Here is a 20,317-nt window from a genome sequence, read left to right on the forward strand (position 1 = left end):
CTACCCAATAGGATGCTGATGGAATACCTCACAGTATTTCTTTCCAGATAGGAATATTGGCACCATGTTTGGTAGAAATGGTTTCATGGCTTTAGGAAGAGCTTTTCAGCCTTGGTTGAGCCAAAGTACGCACATTTAATATACAGGGTGATTATAAGTAAAGTTAAGCTTTCAAACCGCTGTATAAATAACACCACTTGTCAGAACGACTTCAAATTGCAACGGAATATTATCGGAGAAGGGGGAAGACGTATGGCAGAAGAAAGGTAAATAATTACAAAATGTAGCAATAGATGGCTCTGTAAGGAACATAATTTAATAGCGGTCGACTACAAATAACAAATGAATCATATAACAATGCCTAAGATATACGTTTGACATTAAACAAACTGTAGTACTAAGTTTGCATGTGATGCTGTTAGTTACGTAAGCCCATCCATCGCGGCAAGGTCATAACACATTTGATGGAAAAAAATCGGTTCTTAACTGTCCTGAGGCCAAAACCCGCATAAAAGGCGTCACATCTAATTTTAGTTGTTCTGAGGCCAAAAACAGCATAAAAAGCATCAATCAAAGTCAAATCGGGTCATTAATTTCCGTGTGACTGACGCAAAACATGTTCAATATGCTGTCCACCGTTTTCTGCAAGAAATTGAAATCCAGAAACAGCATATTACACAACTGATCGAAGTGTTTCCAGGGTCACGTACAGAATGTGTTGCGCAGTGCGTGCCTTCAATGCAGCTAAGTTATCAATCGGAACACTGAATACAGCCTTCAGATAGCCCCACAGCCAGAAGTCACACAGATTAAGATCAGGTGATCGGGACGGTCAGGCTGATAATTCTAGCGGCTGATAATTCTAACATTTCCGAAATGGAGTTTCAGCAGCTGTTTAATCGGATTTGTAATGTGCGAACGTGTGCCATCTTGCGTAAAAATGACCCCATTCACACATCGACGCTGTTGGAGAGCTGGAATGACGTGATTGCGGAAAAGATACTCACAGCGCTTACCAGTAACGGTACAGGTTGCCCTATGATAAATGATGCCGTAAATCCGGACCATACAGTCACTTTTTCTGGATGAGGTGTGCGAGAGGGCGGTGAATAAAGAAGTGCGTTTGAAGAGTTCACACAAATGTGCATATACAAATGTTAGTTCAAAAATGTAAGTGCAAATTTTGGCTCTCACATAAGTCTCAGGGGATGATTTCCACACTTTGTGCATTTCTACACTGTTCGCCACCCGCGCATTTGTTATAGTTTGTGAATTAATTATTCACTCAGACATGAGTACAGTTTATCCTAGGGAAGAAAACTTAGGCGATTATTATAGTAAAATCAGTTTATCACGAAACAGTTCAATCACTATTTATTGGCGTTGTCCTTTTCTTTCACACAATGAAATTAGCACTGGTGCGACGGTTTACAGTTTTACTTTAATAATAATTGGACTCCGAGCCCCCAATACCAGTAATGTAGGCTGCTATAAACGAAAATTACTCAATCACTTCGAACAGACTCACCAGTCCCACTGTCCTCTTTGTTCCAACAGTTTTGGCGCGAAGTTACAGTTCGCCACATGTTCACCTACGACGATGTATACGTCGTAAATCGTAGTACTTCCAGTTCACCAAATATATGCTTGCACACTTGCACTATTAAACAATACTATTCGTCGAAATAAATCGGCGCGAAAAAGAATTCTCAAGCGAACACAAGGGCCACCCTCAAGTGGGGGTCGCTCGCCACCCGCCCTCCAAAACAATGACTGACCCCTGGCCAAGATGGCCACTCACTTATATAGGCTCGGATGTCCACCCCCTGGTTATGTAAGTACTAGTCTCAACAATTAAGGTTACAAATTTTGATGCATACATCCCTCGACATAAATAAGTACACCATCGGAACCGCGCTAAAAAGTACATCTTACCTACTACTTTACATTAATTTTTAGGATTATTCTATCTCCCGTAAATCAAGTTATAGTTTTTGCAAAATTTCGCCACTTAGCGCAGATTTGTTTGTTGACATCTGTGCTGCAAAGTTTTAACACAGAACTGCATGTAGCACCGTTTTTAGACGTAATTTATAGCGATCTACACATCACGCTGCTCAAAATCCTCGTATCTATAATAATTAATTAATTATGGGTGATAAATGTTAATAATAATTTGCAAACAATGAAAAATATTGCAAGTTAAGTGTATAGTATAACTTAACTAGTTTAAAATACATGTGATTCCACCCAAAATTATGTATAGTGCCGTTCTTTACATCATGAATTTTCTATTGAATTGTATAAAAAAATTTCCCTCAAACTTTTCTTATTGCTCTTTACGAGCTTAATTATTTATTAATCTTAACATATGACTACGGCACTCGATCCGCTGTGACAAAACGTTTTTAATGAGTGCTCGCTCATCCCCATAATTTGGTATTTACTATTTTTATTAATCTTTCAGTATTCGTGATATTAACCGATTTTGAGGTTACTATTACTTTTGCGACTCGTGACTTGAAATAACGATCCATCTTTCAGAAGGTGGATATTGCTGATCACAATCCACTGCCGTACCACTCTTCACTGTAAGTTACATAGTTTTCGCGTAATGCGCGAAAAACCAAACAATTCCCCAAGCCGCGGGCCACGTGGCCTCCCGGCGACGGAGGCGTCCCACCATGTGGCGCCCTCGCTCTCCACAAAGCAATGCTTGAATACTAGACATATTCATCTAGTAACGGGGCTTTGTACCGTCGCAAGTGGTACTGATTCATTTGCATTTGGATTTTCCGTTGCCCATATTCGCTAATTCTGCGTATTGACCTATCCTGTCAGATGGAACTGGGCTTCGTCTGTCCACAAAATCTTCCATAGTAAAGCATTGTCCACTTCCATGCGAGCAAGAAATTCTAAAGCAAAGGTCTCTCTTGTTGGGTGAATAGGAAGCAACTCGTGCAAATGGGTGATTTTGAATGGATAGAAAAGAAGGATGTTTCGTAGGATTTTACGTACCGTGCTTTCGGGAATGTCCAATGTTCGGGAAATTCTCTATGTACTGCACGTTTGCACACCACCACTCGTCTCCTCCGGTATTGCTGTGGACTCTGCTTCCACTGACGTCGAATCAATTCTTTTCGTCCCTCTACCAGGTTGCACACCAAAAGAAACTGTCTTTTCGAATTTACGAATCATTTTCTCCAGACCCACGGCACTCATCGGAGAAACGCCTTTTTTCAAACTTTTCAGTATCCGGAATTTCTGTAGAGCGACGTGTGCACAATCATCATTCTTGTAATACAGCTTTACAAGCAGAACACGATCCTGCATTGAGAAACAGCGAACGTCACAGACGCGAAAGGAGGATCTGGACTTATAGAGTGTAGTGGGGGAAGGGGGGGGCGGATATCCAGGCAGGACTATCATAACAGAGGATGGGAAGGATTAAGGATTTGTAGGTGTGGAGGATGATAGAGGTGTTCAACCCCCATGTTTGGCGAGAGAGGAGTTTAAGGAGACAGAGGCAGTTGGGGGTTTCGGATTGGATACAGCGGAGATGAGGCATCCAGGTGAGGTGACGGTCAATGGTGAGTCCAAGGTAGGTGAGGGTGGGGGATAGGTGGACAGGACCGGCGCAGATGGTAAGGGAAAAATCAAGGAGTCAGAAGGAGCGAGTGGTACGACCTACAATGATTGCCTGTGTCTTGGAAGGATTGATTTTGAGGAGCTACTGGTTACCCCATCTGACAAAAAGGTCAAGGTGGTTCTGGAGAAGGCATTCGGACCGCTGAAGGGAGCAAGAGCAAGGAAGGGGGTGTCATCAGCACACTGCAGGAAATGGACCGGAGGGGGTGTTGGGGCAAATCTGCTGTGTACAGGAGGTAGAGGAGAGATGGGAGGACAGAGCCCTGATGCACACCCGCAGAGTGGTAGAAAGTCTGGGAATCGTCATTATGGATGGTAATGTAGGAGGGCGGCGGGAGAGGAAGGAGACAATCAGATGGACATAGTTGGAGGAAGGGCATAGGTCGTCTGGAGTTTAAACAAGAGACCGGGAGACTGGGATGCCATACACGGTCATAGGCCTTTTTCTGGTCTAGGGAGACAAAACTGGTGGAGTGACGGGAGTTAAGCTGCATTGAGAGGAGATGAGTGAGGCATAGGAGTTGGTCATCAGCAAAGAAGGAAGGTCGAAAGTCACATTGGGTGGTGGGGAGGAGGTGGTGTCAGTGGAGATGGTGGTGGATGCGCCAGGTAAGGATGAATTCCACAGCTTTCTGAACGCCAAGTAGGAAGAGGCATCAGATGGAGGCTTGTTGAGTTTGGAGAACATCAAGATATCAGAGGTTTGCCACAGGTTGGGGTACAAGCCAGTTGCAAGGATTATGCTGTAGTGGGCGGCAAGGACTACCAGGAATGAGGGAGAGCAGTGCTTGAGGTGGTGGTAGGTAAGGTGGTTGTGGCCAGGAGCGTTGTTGCGTTTAGTGTGGAGTGTGAGGCTGATGTCCTGTGTAGTGATGGGAATGTTAAGTTCAGATGGTGGTGTGTGGCCCAAGTACTGGAAGCTAGGAGCAAGGGGAGGAGCCGAGGTACCAGTGACATTGGGGAAGAGGGAATAATCAAATTGGGAATAATCTGGAATAGAAAAGACGTCAGACAGGTGCAGGTAAAGTAGTTGGCCTTACTCAGGTATTCAGGAGATGAACGGTCATCAAGAAGGAGAGGGTACTGCAGGGTGGGGTGGTTCCCAGTAAGCCCGTGGAAAGCAGACCAATACTTGTAAGAGTTTAGTGGGAGTATGGCGTTGAGTAGTGTGCATATCTGTTTCTTCGCAGTAAGCATGTTGCGGATGTGTCGTTGTAATTGCAGGTGGCAGGGGAGTGTGTCCCAGTCACAAGTGTGGAGGAAGTATCGTTAGAGGTGACAGGGTTCACGAAGGAGAAGGATGGCCTTTGGGGGAAGGGCTAGGTGACGAGGGTGAATAGCTTTGGTACGGATATGGGGCTACAGCGCCAGCCAAAGTCTGGTGGAGCAAGGCAGCATTGTGGGAGGTGTCATCTGGAGATTGGAGGATAGGGTCGTGGCGTTGGACTTGGGTGTGGATGGAGTTCCAGTAGGTATCCCAGTTGGCAAGGGAGTAGTCATGGACAAGTTTAGGAGGAATGTCAGGACGAGGAATGGGATGGGCAGGGCGACCATCAAAGATAGTAGGGAGGACAGGGGCATGTGACTGCCAAGTAGGTCCAGGACTTTCTCAGTGATGCGCCCAAAGAGGCTGGGAGAGGCTAGGATCACATTGGGAGTCGTGTTGCATTCGGGCTGGGGGAGGGGAACCAGGTCTCACTGGAGGGTGGTGGTAAACCGATGCCACTGCTGGAGTTCGGCAGGAGCATGGCTGTGGGTACTGAGGACTGTGGCAATCTTGTAGGTGGAGAAGGTGAGGTCAATGCGTGCCAGGAAATCGTACAGGATGGGGGTAAGAGGGCGGATATAGATGGTGGCACATGTGACCGTAAGGTTGGGGATGAAGTGGGAAAGGGTGAGATGCTCTGCAGGATTGTTCAGGAGAGGTTGGGGCCAAACAGGGAGGTGTCTGAGGTGGCTGATAGCAACCCTGACACACACCAGGGGGTACAGGTTATTGGTACAGTGGAGGGTGTAAGGAAGTGTGAAGATGGAGATACGGGGTTGAAGGAAGGTTTAAGATGAAGGCATCCACACGGTCTTGATGAAGGGTGCAGAGGAAGAGGAATTTGTGGGTGTGCTGGGAGCGGATATTATGATACAGGATACTGTTATGTTATTGCGCCATGGGAGAGGAGATTTAGACAAGGGTGGTGAGGGGGGTGAATGGGAAGTGGGTGTGGTTGTGGGAGTAGGTGGCATAGGTGGTGAGATGGAATGGGCAGTGAGGGCGATTTAGGAAAGTGTGAGGGAGCGATGGAAAAGGGGTGGGGGGAAGCCGTGTACCCGACGTGTTTATACCAACTTCAGTGGGTCGTGCGATTGACAGGTGTTTTAATTTACGTATTCTGTCACATACAACGCCATCTATTGACCAATTTTCACACCATTTTTTCCTTCTCCGATAACATTCCGTTCAATTTGGCGTCATTCTAACCAGTTCTGCAATTCTACAGCGTTTTGAAAGTTTAACGTTAGTTATAATCACCCTGTATATTTCACATATATTTAACATACAACAAAAAAAGTTTTACATCGTCTTGGTTCCCAGAGTTCCGGGAACTGCACAGAAAATTGGAATAGAGATCTATATAAACCTTACTTCCGCCCTCTTTATTGCTCATGAAAACCACAGATTGCATATTGTACCACTATACAGCGAGACTGTCAGAGGTGGTGGTCCAGATTGCTGTACACACCGGGACCTCTTGCATTGATGCATGCCTGTATTCGTCGTGGCATACCATCCAGCATTTCATCAAGGCAATGTTGGTCCAGATTGTCCCCCTCCTCAATGGCGATTCGTAGTAGATCCCCCAGAGTGGTTGGTGGGTCACGTAATCCATAAACAGCCCTTTTCAGTCTATCGCAGGCACGTCCGACAGGGTTTATGTCTGGAGAATATGCGGGCCACTCTAGTCGAGCGATGATGTTATCCTGAAGGAAGTCATTCACAAGATGTGCACAATAGAGGTGCAAATTGTCGTCCACGAAGACGAATGCTTCGACAATATGCTGTCAATATGGTTGCACTATCGCTCGGAGGATGGCATTCACGTATCGTACAGCCGTTACAGAGCTTTCCATGATCACCAGCGGCGACCGTCGGCTCCACATAATGCCACACCGAAACAAAAGGTAACCTCCACCTTGCTCCACTCGTTGGACAGTGTGTCTAAGGCGTTCAGCCTGACCAGGTTACCTCCAAACACGTCTCTGACGATTATCTGATTGAAGGCATATGCGACACACATCGATGAAGAGAGCGTGATGCCATTCGTCAGCGGTCCATTCGGTGTGTTGTTGGGTCCACCTGTACTACGCTGCATAGTGACGTGGTTGCAAAGATGGACCTCGCCATGGACGTCGGGAGTGAAGTTGGGCATCAAGCAGCCTATTGCGCACAATTTTAATCGTATCATGACGTCCTATGGCTGCACGAAAAGCATTATTCAACATGGTGGCTTTGTTGTCGGGGTTCCTCCATGCCACAATCCGTAGGTAGCGGTCATCCACTGCTGTAGTACTGTAACCTCCCCACCGAAAATTAAGAATAGCAAAGTTAAATAAAAAATGGAGCCACAAAGCAATATCGTCCCCACAAAAATATTTAAATAAAATATAATAAATGGGAGCCAAGTGTAACCTTCCCGCAATGAAATCTATTGATAATGACAATTAAATTTAAGAATCGCAATCTGACCCAAGTGTAAGCTCCCTACAAAAATGCAAGACATAAAAATGTTCCAAAATTCAGATCCCCACAAAAATGAAAGATAATTCAATGATAATGAAATTTCAGTGACAATGAAAACTCAATTAGACCGAAAAGTCGATCTTTGGCCCTGTGCAAAAAAAAAAATCAGAATAAATTTTTTACCTCACTAAAACTACATCTGCTCTTATTTTTCGCCATAGCTTGGAGGAAATGTATCGCACATATTCTTTGAATTTAACTGAAACTTTTGTTTAAGGAAAAACAAGGGAAATATTTTTTTTTTCAATTAAATAGCTCTTTTGTTAAAAATGCTTTGAAAACAAAATTATTATTGGGGCACTTCTTGAAAATTAATTACAATAAATATACATTACATTATCTGATGTGCGCAATGCAGCTTCATTACCTTGTTTAACAATATACCTCATTCAGCATCTTGACCAGAGACCCATGTCGACGCCCGCCGACTCCTCACACAACTGCGTCCCACTCGCGACTCTACCCACAACTATACAAGACTACTACTACTGACAGACTGCTGCTCGCAACTGAATCATCTCGCACGCGCTACTACTCTCTGGTCAGAGATTGTCATGGCTCGCCATCGCTGCTACAGAACATACGTGTTTCATAACCCTCCACTGGGGGGGGGGGGGGGGGGCAAAAATTTGGCAGCGATGGTGAGTCATTTGGACTTGCCATGAGCAACAAATTTTTTCTTAACTAATTAACTTTACAATTACAGCATATATACAGATATAGAACATGAAAAAAAATGGTGCACATGTATCAAGTACAAAACATATTAGACAATGACAAAGTGTGATTACAAAACATATTAGCAAATCAGATAAATGTACACACAAATTATTTGATTGATAACAAAAGTGCACACGCACTGAAAAACTCTTTAGCATTTTCAGAACCAATAAACAGAATGGCAAAAAATCATGTTGACAAAAATGCACTGCAGTTTAGAACATATCAGGAAATGTATATACAATGAGTAACAAATGCCATAAGTGCATACGCACTGAAGTATTGAACATATCAGGAAACCACTAAATGTATACAGAATGAGTACAGATCATATTGAAAAACGAGAAAAGTGCACAGGCACTGACGTTCAGTAGAAAACATATTAACACATGACATAAGTGCACATGCACTGAAAAGTTCTTCAACGTTTTCACAACAACTAAATGTAATGGCAAAAAAATCATCAAATCACAAAATGTATATACAATATAAATAACAAGAGTGCACATATACTGTACTTCAGAATATATCAACAAATCGGAAAAAAATGTCTTTAGCATTTTCACAACAAATAAACATAATGGCAAAAAATCATGTCGACAAGAGACATAAGTGTACTTGCACTGGAGTTCAGCAAATCGAAAAAAATGTATAGGCCATGAACATAAATGATGTTAGCAAAAAAAAATGATTTTCACTATGTTACAAGAATTAGGATAGGAAAGGGAAGGATTGCATCATGGTTGTAGCACTTAGGTTGCACGCAGCTGCACTGAAAGTCCATATCTTTCCACAGAAATACAACACCAAGTGAGACAATTTGCAGTTCTTTTCCCAGAAGTATTTATCAGCGTAGCCAAGACACTGAAATGTCGTAGTAATATTCCGTGTTTTCATTTTGGCAGTACATCAGGTACACCATACAGTGGGACCATAATAACGTCTCCATCGCTCACGGCGGTGGACAGCATGTCGTATCAACACCACGCTCTTACAAGGAACACCAACGTAGAATTAGTGCAAAACCAAATATAGTGCTCCATGATCATGAGGATAGACAGGACAAATGGACATTGCAGTAATTCAGGGTAGTTAGGTCAGTAGTTGAAGGACGTTAAGTCACATACTAGTCTTCATTGAGAATTACATTCGTAGTTTGCGGCATTTATAGCCCAGTTATTGAACATTTCTGTACCATGTATTTAGTATTACAGAATAAAGTTCATAAATCATCTGATTACAATCAATATTGCCACTTATCGGCCAGTTACAAACGTCAAAAGTCATCAATGAAAACAGGAGCTAATGAATGGCATAGTACTAACATAATTGATCTAGGTATACTAATTATTGGCACTAATTGGCCAGTTACAGACATCAAAAATCATCATTGAAAACAGGAGCTAATGAATGGCATAGTATTAACGTAATTCATTTAGTCATAAAAATTATTGGCACTAATTGGCCAGCAAGTATTGAATAGTACAAAACATTTTTAGTTCTTCCAGTGACATATACAGTATTGAAAATGTAACACATTGTAATTATTACTCAACGTCTGTGACTAAAAAAAAATCATACAGTATTACTGAGAACTCTCTTAAATGGGTAGCATTATTTGTTAGCAATGCATTGCTTGGGGTAATTATAGGGGAAAGCAAGAAGACAAAAAGGAAAAAAAAATTTGCTTCTGGTTTGTTCCTGTAAATGAAAATGTGTAACGTCATTCGTCATGAGTCAGCTGGAGCAAGGTTGTGGCACAACTGGGTAAAAAAAAAAAAAAAAAACGCAAGTACTAGTATAGGTTTAATAAGTACCAAGGTTAGTAAGTATCATGAAAGGCTTCTCCTGGAAAGAATACAAAATGGATTATTGAGCTGAAAGAAGAAACGCATACTACGCTGAAAAGTAGTGAACTTCGAATTAACAGGTAGTCAAATGTGTATAAAAAATGTGTTCCATAGCTGTCCTTTCCAAAACCTTCAGTCATCATACCATACGATATAAAACATACTGTCAAAATAAACTGCAACAAATACTTAAACAACTACATAGCATAAATACATAAACTTCAACATCATCCTCATCTGTAAAGAAAAAACTTCATTATCCATCATTTCATTACTTATATTATCATAACTCCATTATTATCATCACCTGTAAAGAAAAACTTCATTATTCATAGTACCATATTCTGCATCATTATTCATCAGCACTCATTATCATCTGCAAAAAATCACTTCATTACTCATTACACAACTATTCCTTATCTCTAGCATATTTCGTCACTAAAACTAAGATGTGTAGTTCTGTCTGACAGCTTGCATTAATCGCCTTGTATTCTGAAAGAAAAAATTAGTTAAGAGTGCTATTTTACGATGTGAATAGTATATTCTTGTTAATGCTTGTTAATCCTGATCCATTTACTCTTCCTCATAATGTTTTTGTATCTTCTTTCGTCTATTCCGTAGTTGAAATTCCCATTTCTGTTTAATTTATTTTCTTTACGCATCATTTCTTTCTGAAATTGATGAACAAAGATTAATGTCTTGCATTTACATCATATACCCACTAAATAATGACTGGTTTATGGTGACATAATGAAGCATACAGCATAACATGACAGAAAACGTAATATGTCAAAGACATTGACAGTGTTCAGATGCAAAAATGTACACAGAATATCACAATGCAGCAGCAAAAAATGTAAAACAGTCACGATGTTGAGATATCATAGGGCAAAAAAGTCAAAGTCAACTGGTGTGTGTTATATCTTAACTATTTCACAGTCCATACAAACAAAACATGAAAACAATCGTACATACATAAAAAATGAAAAATATGCACGGTCTGATGTGTAACGACAAGAAAAGCGACCTGCTAACCTTACCTTGCCGGGCACTTGCCAAGAAAAAATGCGATAATCATCAGTAATTAGTCATGTGAATATAATTGCATAAGTGGTCATAAAGATTAGTAAATGGCATCATAGCATGTTATATCATAAAGTGGTTTCATTCAATAAAGGGTTTAACATTGTATACATGGTGGTTCCCCTTACTTTTTCTGGTTCTCAAAGTTTCGACGTGTACAACATTAGGGTGAGGAATGCTGCGAATCCGATATGGACCTGCGTATAGAAGTTCAAATTTACTGCACTTACCTTTTATTCTCCTGGATAAATAGTGTGTACGTACTAATATCTTCTGTCCCACGTGAAAGTCTCGGCGTGTACAAACCTGATTTTGCTGTCTTCGCCGGCGCTCTGCGGCACGTTTGATGTTGTTCAGTGCAATGTCAATTATCTCGTGGTGTCGTAATCGACGAGATGTAGGAAATGTTACTAATTCTTTAATTTTGTTTGGTGGTTCAACGTTTTTCAGTATAACAGACGGAGATAGCATAGTGGATTCATTTGGAATGGAATTAATTACATCTTGGAATGAAAATATGTGTGTGTCCCAATCAATATGTCTTTTGTGGCAGTACATTCTACACAGTTTACCAATTTCTTTCATTAATCGTTCACAGGGGTTCGAAGAAGCATGGTACTTGGATATATAGATCGGAGAAATGTTTCTAGCTCGTAACATGCGTGTCCATATAGCAGAACGAAATTGTGATCCATTATCAGAAATTACTTTTAACACATGCCCTACATGCAATAGAAAATGTTTTACAAATGCTTTCGAAACAGTTTTAGCAGTAGCTTTGCGTAACGGAGTGAAAGTAACAAATTTTGAAGTGAGTTCAACAGCGACAAAGATGTACTAAAAACCTCTGTTAGTTCTCGGAATCGGACCAAAAATGTCTACAGCAGCCATGTGTCTTAATTTAACAGGCACAATGGGATATAATTGAGGAATATGTGAAGTGGTGTCTGACTTATAGCTTTCTGACAAATTTTACATGACGCTAAAACTCGTCGTATACGTTTTTCCATGTTGGTAAAATAACAGTTCTGTCTCAGTATAAGAAAACATTTTCTGGCTCCGTAATGTGCATAACTTAAATGAGTATACCATATTAATTTGTTAACCAGTTCGTCAGGAATGCATAATAACCAATTGTTGCTGTCAGGATGAGAGCGGCGAGACAGAATGTCATTGCATACAGTGTAATGGTTTCTAATCGTAACATTATTCTTATCTTGCCAAAGGTGTTTAATTTCTTTCCACACGTTGTCTTTACTTTGCTCTTTTGCTATGTCCTGTAATGACGACGAAATAAAATTTTCAAATGCTACTTGCTGAATGTACAGTCGTGGACAAACCGAGCGAGACCCCTCGCCTTTTCGTTATGCTGTTCCGCACAGCTTTAAAGTCTGCTACACCGTATAACAGGCAAGGCGACGAAGTGCTACCAACATACTATGCAAGTTCGCTCAGCTGATGTGCTGAGATAACTAGCACTGGAGAAACTCGCCCTTCGAAGACGCCAAGCATCGTCTGCCACCACTTCGTGAAAAACGAAATACCTCAAGTATAAGCCAGTGTGTTGTATTCGCATATCTGTCACTATGGCTTGGATCCGAAGTGTCGTTATGGATAGTACGTATGCTCATATTGCGAATCTAACATAATGAATAAAGACAAGGGGAAATGAATTAGGCGTCATTCCGTAACATCAAATATATTTTAGTTATTCTTTCTTAAATGAGCTGCGCAGAAAATCATTCACTAGAAGTGAATAACATTTTAGTAACACCAGATGATATTAACAGCTTGCCGGCGCGGGTTAGCCGTGCGCTTAACGATGTCATATCGCGGACCGCGTGGCTCCTTGCGCCGTCAGTTGGAATGCTACCTCGGGCATGGATGTGTGTTAGGTTCGTTAGGTTGAAGTACTTCTAGGTCTAGGGGACTGGTGACCTAAGCAGTTTGGTGGCATAGTTCTTAAGAGTCCTTTCTTGGACCTTTCGCGTAATTTTTCTTTACATAAACGGTCGTATATTTAGATTGCGTTGACATAGCTCACTTTTTTACACCACCAAGGGACCGTATACCGCAGGAAGTGCGATACATTTCTGCTTATTATGACCACCCGTAGTCGAGGTAAACGGATTTTAGTGGTTGGGTAGACAAATAGACGGTCAAGAAAGTGAGACTAGTAGGGATCCATTTTTATCGATTTACGTGACGACATCCTAACAACGAAAATAGCTGAAGATGAGGGCCGCATAGTAATTTCCCCTACTCTTTATTCGAAATGTTCCAGTTGCAGTCGATACATCAGCATATTAATCGTAGCTACGCTTTCGATCCAAATCACGTTTACAGGAACGAAAATAAAATCCATTTGCCTATACACGTGGTAATTCAGATCCCACTATTAATGCCACCGCGTTTTAGATGTGCGAGCAGTCCCATTGCTAGCTACCTTAAGGAACACTTCAGCTAATGAAGGTTTTCTGGCTGTGGCACGTCTAATGGAGAATTCCGAAACATTGTAGAATAAGTTTGGCAGCTGCGTCGCCGTTTATTTCCTGGGGTGCTGCAGAATTTTCCTACTAAATTACTCGCTAATAACAGTTTTTTGTTATTTCGATAAACATCCCGAATGATTGTCACATAAGCGGTGACACAAAGGTAGACAATTCATGTTTTTAGGTCCAGAAAGCTCTGTGCAACAGAAACTGCAGATAATTTTACCATTTTCATTTTCGAAATTGTCGGTTTATTCATGTCTGGGGTAATAATAGAGGGCTGTTTGTCTGGGTTGCCTGCCAGCGTAGTGAAATGCGTTTGCTACTGCAAGGGAGGTCTGGTTTGTTTTCGGTTCTAATCTCGATGGAGGCAGATAGACTATCAGTAAAGGAATTTTAAGAAATTCTCGCACCCCCAATACGTTTTCTTGCTAGGTACCTTTATTCTGTACCTGCGCACCGTGGATGTCGATATGAAACTTTTGTGGAATTTCATACTTGTTACTGCCTACTTTTTCCGCTTCTGTCAATAAGTGTGTCACTGAATGATTTTTAACTGAATTTCATTATGAATCTTCACGCAGTGCTAAATTTTCACACTTTCATGTTAAGTCAGCAACGGTAATCCAGTATGACTGGTCTGAACGTTGACACAGACCATTTCGCGGCCGAATGTGCATTACATTTTGCTAATTCGTAACGATCTGGGATACATTGTCTTACTAAACCAGTTATGTTATCTCGATAAGCTGAAATTCATTTTTATTAGTACAGTTCATACTAATTAGCGTTTCTTCTTTCATTTATATCTTATATTTAGGTGTTGTGGTTAAGACACTAATCAGCATTGATATAGTCTTACACATGATTGAAAACAGTCCGACAAATTTCGGATAGTTTTTCAATTTCACGCCTGTGCATAGTATGTTGGTAGCACTTCGTCGCGTTGCTTGTTATGCTGTGTAGCAGACTTTAAAGCTGTGCGGATCAGCATAAGGAAAAGGCGAGGGGTCTCGCTCGTTTTGTCCACGACTGTACCTGACGCTGAAATTTGCTTTGCAGAAGTTGGTTGCGATGTCTTGCTGATTGTTACTGAGAGAACGCGATAGTGCGTCTGCTATAACATTTTGTGTGCCGGGAATGTGAACAATCACAAAATTAAATTCCTGTAAATAAAGTTTCCATCTACTTAATCTCTCGTGAGTAAATTTAGCCGAAAGTAAAAATTGTATCGCTCTGTGATCTGTATAAACGGTGGTATGTCTGCCATAAAGAAAGTGCCGAAATCTCGTAAAAGCCCAAACAACACATAATGTTCCTAATTCTGTAACGGAATAATTTCGTTCAGCAGGTGACAGAATGCGACTTGCAAATGCGATGTTTTTAATTACTGTTGAGCCATCTTCTCCAATTTCCTGAAAAATATGTACGCCTAAAGCGGTGTTAGAACTGTCGGTGGCAATAGAAAAATTTCTGGTAAGATCTGGGTGCGATAAAAGTGGAGCATTCAACAAAGCATGTTTCAGGTTCACAAATTCACAATGTGCTTGCTTATCCCAAGACCAAATCGTGTTTTTACCTGTTAATTGGCATAATCTAGGTGTGTCTAAAGCAGAATGATGAATAAATTTACGAAAAAAGTTAATTAAGCCCAAAAAACTGCGTAATTGCTTCTTCGTCGTAGGAACAGTAATGTCACGTAGAGCTTGAAGTTTTTCCGGATCAGGCGCAATGCCTTCTGCTGAAATTACGTGTCCAAGAAATTTTATAGAAGTTTTGCCAAAGTGCGATTTACTAAGATTAACTGTAAGTCCTTGAGCATGAAAAGTTTGCAACAGACGTTCTAAAATCAGATTGTGTTCAGACCAGTTAGCTTCTGCAATAAGAATGTCATCTACGTACGTCGTAATTCTGTCCTTAAGTTCTGTCGGAAGTATTGTGTTCAAACCGCGAATAAAAGCTGCAGAAGAAATAGTTAATCCGAACGGTAATTTACAAAATTGATAACAGTCACCAAAACAGAGAAAAGCTGTATACTTTCTGCAATTCGGATGAAGCTGAATTTGCCAAAATCCCGATTTCAAATCTAGTGTGGAATAAATAGCTGTACCGTGAAATTTCTGCAGAAGTTCCTCTAGTGTCTGTGGTCGATCTGTTTCATTAATAAAAATGGTTCAAATGGCTCTGAGCACTATGGGACTCAACTGCTGAGGTCATTAGTCCCCTAGAACTTAGAACTAGTTAAACCTAACTAACCTAAGGACATCACAAACATCCATGCCCGAGGCAGGATTCGAACCTGCGACCGTAGCAGTCTTGCGGTTCCAGACTGCAGCGTCTTTAACCGCACGGCCACTTCGGCCGGCTTTCATTAATAATTATGTCATTAATGTGACGTGAATCAAGTACGAGGTGAAGTGAGCCATCTTTTTTCTTAACAATATGCAGCGGGTTTATGTACGGACTAACTGCTGGCTCTATGATTCCTTGATCGAGCGTATCCTCCAATTCTTTTTTAACTTGTTCTCTGTGGATATACGGAATGGGATAATGCTTTGATTTAAATGTATCGTGCTGTTTGACTTGAAATTCATACATAAAACCGGACATAGTACCAGGAATGTTGTCAAAAACTGGAGCTTGCTGTAAAAGAATTTTGTGTAATTGCGTTCGTTCGTCGTCCGTATTTGCACTGCTTTGTTTAACTTTATCAGAAATCATTTGCATTACGTCGTAGTCAGCTTCGTCTGGAGTATTATAGTTATGTACGTACGTATCAGTGAACAATGTGGGATTACAGTCTATGTTACGTGATACGGAAATGACCTCTGTGTGATTAATTGTTTGTTCTTCCGCTGATAATGAGTGCTGAAATTCTAACGCAAGTTGTACATTTTCATCCTTTAACATTAAATAGGAATTTTGAAAATCAATAACTGCGTAGTGTTGTACCAGAAAATTCGTACCTAAAATAACGTCTGTTGTCAACAAAGGAACAATCCAAAAATTAGAGTGAAATGTGTGACCTGCAATACAAAATGATAAATGTGTCTGTAATTTAACGTCTACTCCTTTACTCGATACTGCTCCTTTCACTTTCGTTTTGCCCAAAGGTAATGTAGGATATGTATTCTCTATGTTACACTCGTTAAAAGTTTCTTCATTTATTACTGACATAGGTGATCCGGAATCGATTACTGCTGAAAATTTCGAAGAACCAATTTTAATTACTATGACAGGATGTGAAATAGTTTTCTGAACAACTGGTCTTTCCTGCAAAAGAGTGTCTCTGATATCGTCAAAAGTAATTACATTTTCGTGAACAACATTCTGCGTGTCTAAAGTTGTGCTTGTGTTACTGGAAGATGCGACCTGTACAGTATCTAGTCAGATTCTATCTGACGTGTTATTATTATCAGGAGGATGTTGTGGCATTTCCACAATTTGAACTGTTCTATTACTTCTTCCAGACGTATTACGCTCTGGATGATACCTACTGTCGGGTTCATTCATGAGAATATGTTCTTGCGGATGATTTTGCTGTTGGTAAGACCGACTGTTATTATATGTACGCTGATAATTGTGCTCATCGTTTTTACGTCTGTCGTAATAGTCATTCCTATACGGTGCATTGCGGTAGGAATTGAAATACTGTGTTTTCTGTACGTAGTTGTTTCTTTGTTGCCGTGCGTTACTATTTGTTGTATCAAGGACTATACGTGCACGCGGCGAAACATTAAAGCTTGCCTGACCTTGTGCGTAACATTGTTGGTTACGTATGCTAACCGGCTGTTTTTCATGCTGTTGCGGAGAAAAACGTCTATTGTTACTAAAATGTGATTCTTCTTGCTGAAAATTTTGACGGTATTGGTAATTGGAATTTTGCCTGTTATTAAAGTTCTGTTGGTTGTCATTCCTAAAGCGTCTATTACTTTTACTATTGAAATTACGTGCCTGATCATAATTACTGCATGTTTGTTGACTTTCGTTATTATACGAAAAGTTTTTGTTTACGAAAGAATAGTCTGATTGCTGCACTTCTAAAAGCTGCAACAGATCCCTGAATGCCGAAATATTTTCTTTTTGCTGACCCGTTAGAAGTGACACCCTTAATGACCGTGGTAATTTAGAAATGCATAATTGTATCAGTGCAGATTCACTATATGGTTCACTTAGGTACTGGTTTTGTTGGACCATGTGCTCAAAAAATTGCGTGACAGTGGGAAAATTTGTGTTCTCATGATTCGGTAAGCTAATTAGTTGATCTTTAATTCCGCGCTGTGTCGTCTTCGACCAATACGCTGACAGAAAAGCAGTCTGAAACTCTTCTACTGAATAGCATTGCCTCGCGATCGGTCTCATACGAGTTGCCGGTTCGCCTTCCAAAAAACTGCAAATAAATTCTAGTTTGTGTGTTACGGGCCAAGTCGGTGGAAAAGCAAAGCTAAATTGCTGTATCCAGTCCAGTGGGTGAATCTGTGTTCTGTCATTCCTAATCACTTTAAATTTCCTCACTGATAGAAAATGTTTGTAATCGAAATTATCATCTCTGTATGACGGAACAGGTTCTGTATTGTAGGAGAATCTATTGAACTGTGGTTGTTCGGAATCTAAGTCCCGTACTCTCTGTAGATTACCCGAATTATACGCGCTGCGTGAGTCTGACAAAAGTTCACTAAGTGGCGCCTGCTGTGATGTGTTATTAACTGAAATACTTTTCATCTCTGTTACTTCTTGTTGTAAACTTGACAACTTTCTACGCAACGTGTTATTAGACGAATCGATCTTATTAATTGTCTGCTGTAAATTTTGAAATTCAGGTGTTTGATTAAATGAAACCGGTGAAGTATCGTCTGATTTGCTGTCATTATTACCTTCAATGACGTCAATACGACTGGCCAGTTCATCACATTTTTCAGTCAGTATTTTTACCTGATCATCAGTTTTAGTATCAGAGGCATTAATCTGTTTTTGCAACTTACGTGTAGTTTCGTTCAGTTTTTTAACGTCAGCTTTGACGACATCGGAATCCTGTGTTAGTTCTAATTGTTCGAGTCTGTCGGTCACTGTTTGAAAATCGGTTGTGTATGTGTCTGTTTTCGATTTAAGATCCGAAATTTCGTCACGTAATTCTGTGTTCGACTGTTTGATGGTATTAATTTCGTCGGACACTGTGGCAATATTATTGTCTACATACGTTTTTGCCTTCGCAAACATTTTACGTTTGTCTTCTTGTCTCTGAGCAGTGATTGTTTCCATGACTTGACGTTTGACTTTATTTTGATCCTGAATAAATTTGCGGAAACGCGTATCACTGTTTTGTATGTGAAGACTAAGACGTTCGTTAATTTGAGTGTTCTGTTGTTCGAATTTCGCGTCAATCTTTTCATCCATTGTGCGCGAAACTTCTGCTGTCATTGCTTTAAACTCGTCGCGTAATTGTGTAGCTTTTTCAGAGCATTGTTTAGCGACTCCGCTAATTTCGTCTCTGAGTATTTCTGTTGCAGCTGTTTGCAATTCCCTTAATTCCTGAGCAAAAGACTTAATTTCTTCGCTACTTTTTCTTGAACAAGCCTCTATTTCCTCGGGTAACTGTTCCTTGGTATCATGACACTGCGCGGCAACGTCTCTAATTTGTTCACTAAGCTGTCTGGAATTGTTGTCTAATTTTTCATTTAACTGTTTGGAATTGTTGTCTAATTTTCATTAAAGTATTGTTTGAGTTTTTCGTTATCTTGTTTGTTATCTTCACTCTGTTGTCTGACCTGTTCACTAAGTTGTTTGAAATCTTCTTTAAATTGTTTGTTATCTTCACTCTGTTGTCTGACCTGTTCACTAAGTTTGTCTTGTTTTTCATTAAACTGTTTATTATTTTCATTAAGGTTGTCTAACTTTTTACTCTGTTGTTTCGTATTTTCATTAAATTCGTTCTTAAACTGTAGCAAAACTGCCATAAATTGATCCAAACCAAAAGTAGCTGTTGCATTCTCAGTGCTCTGTGAGGGAGTACATGCAATTGTCACGTTTTGTGTGACCATTTGGTCATTCTGTGGTTTACAAAAAGATTTGTCAGTCGAACGTACACTGTCAGTCACTATTTCGGAATTAAATGGATACGTCGTACTTTCAGTACACTGTCCATTTTCATTAGAAAAATTTGTCTGTACGTTATTTGAATTTTCAAAACCGGGTGTGTTAAGCTGGGCAGCGCTCGTTACAATAGGGCTTCCCGCGTCATCAATTGTCGTCAAATTAACAGATGAGACAATTGAGTTCGTTTGTACATCAGTAAGATAAAAATCATCATTAGTGGTTGGAACGCACTGATTGTTAGTGAACGCAGGATTGTCATCATTACACTGCGTGTCACAATTACTATCGGTCACGTTGTTTAAGTCGGTAATTTCGTTCATAATACCTCGCGATACACTATTCACAGTCTTTCGCGGCATTTTTACAATAGTCACAATTGTTCACACATGAAATAAGCACAATGCAAAAAGCAACAAACACAAATACAACAGAGCAACGAATTGCCGATGATCTGAGGAAAGAGAGTCACAAAATTAGTAAAAGCGTTGCGCCAAATCCTAATTATATTTAAGCAAATAAGAGCAGATATCTGACTGTTTCTTAGAAGATTCCTAAAGAAATACGATCCTGGCCGGATGTCACCAAGTGTAACCTCCCCACCGAAAATTAAGAATAGCAAAGTTAAATAAAAAATG

The sequence above is a fragment of the Schistocerca americana genome, chromosome 8 (assembly GCF_021461395.2).
Source record: "Schistocerca americana isolate TAMUIC-IGC-003095 chromosome 8, iqSchAmer2.1, whole genome shotgun sequence".
NCBI classification, from domain to species: Eukaryota; Metazoa; Arthropoda; class Insecta; order Orthoptera; family Acrididae; genus Schistocerca; species Schistocerca americana.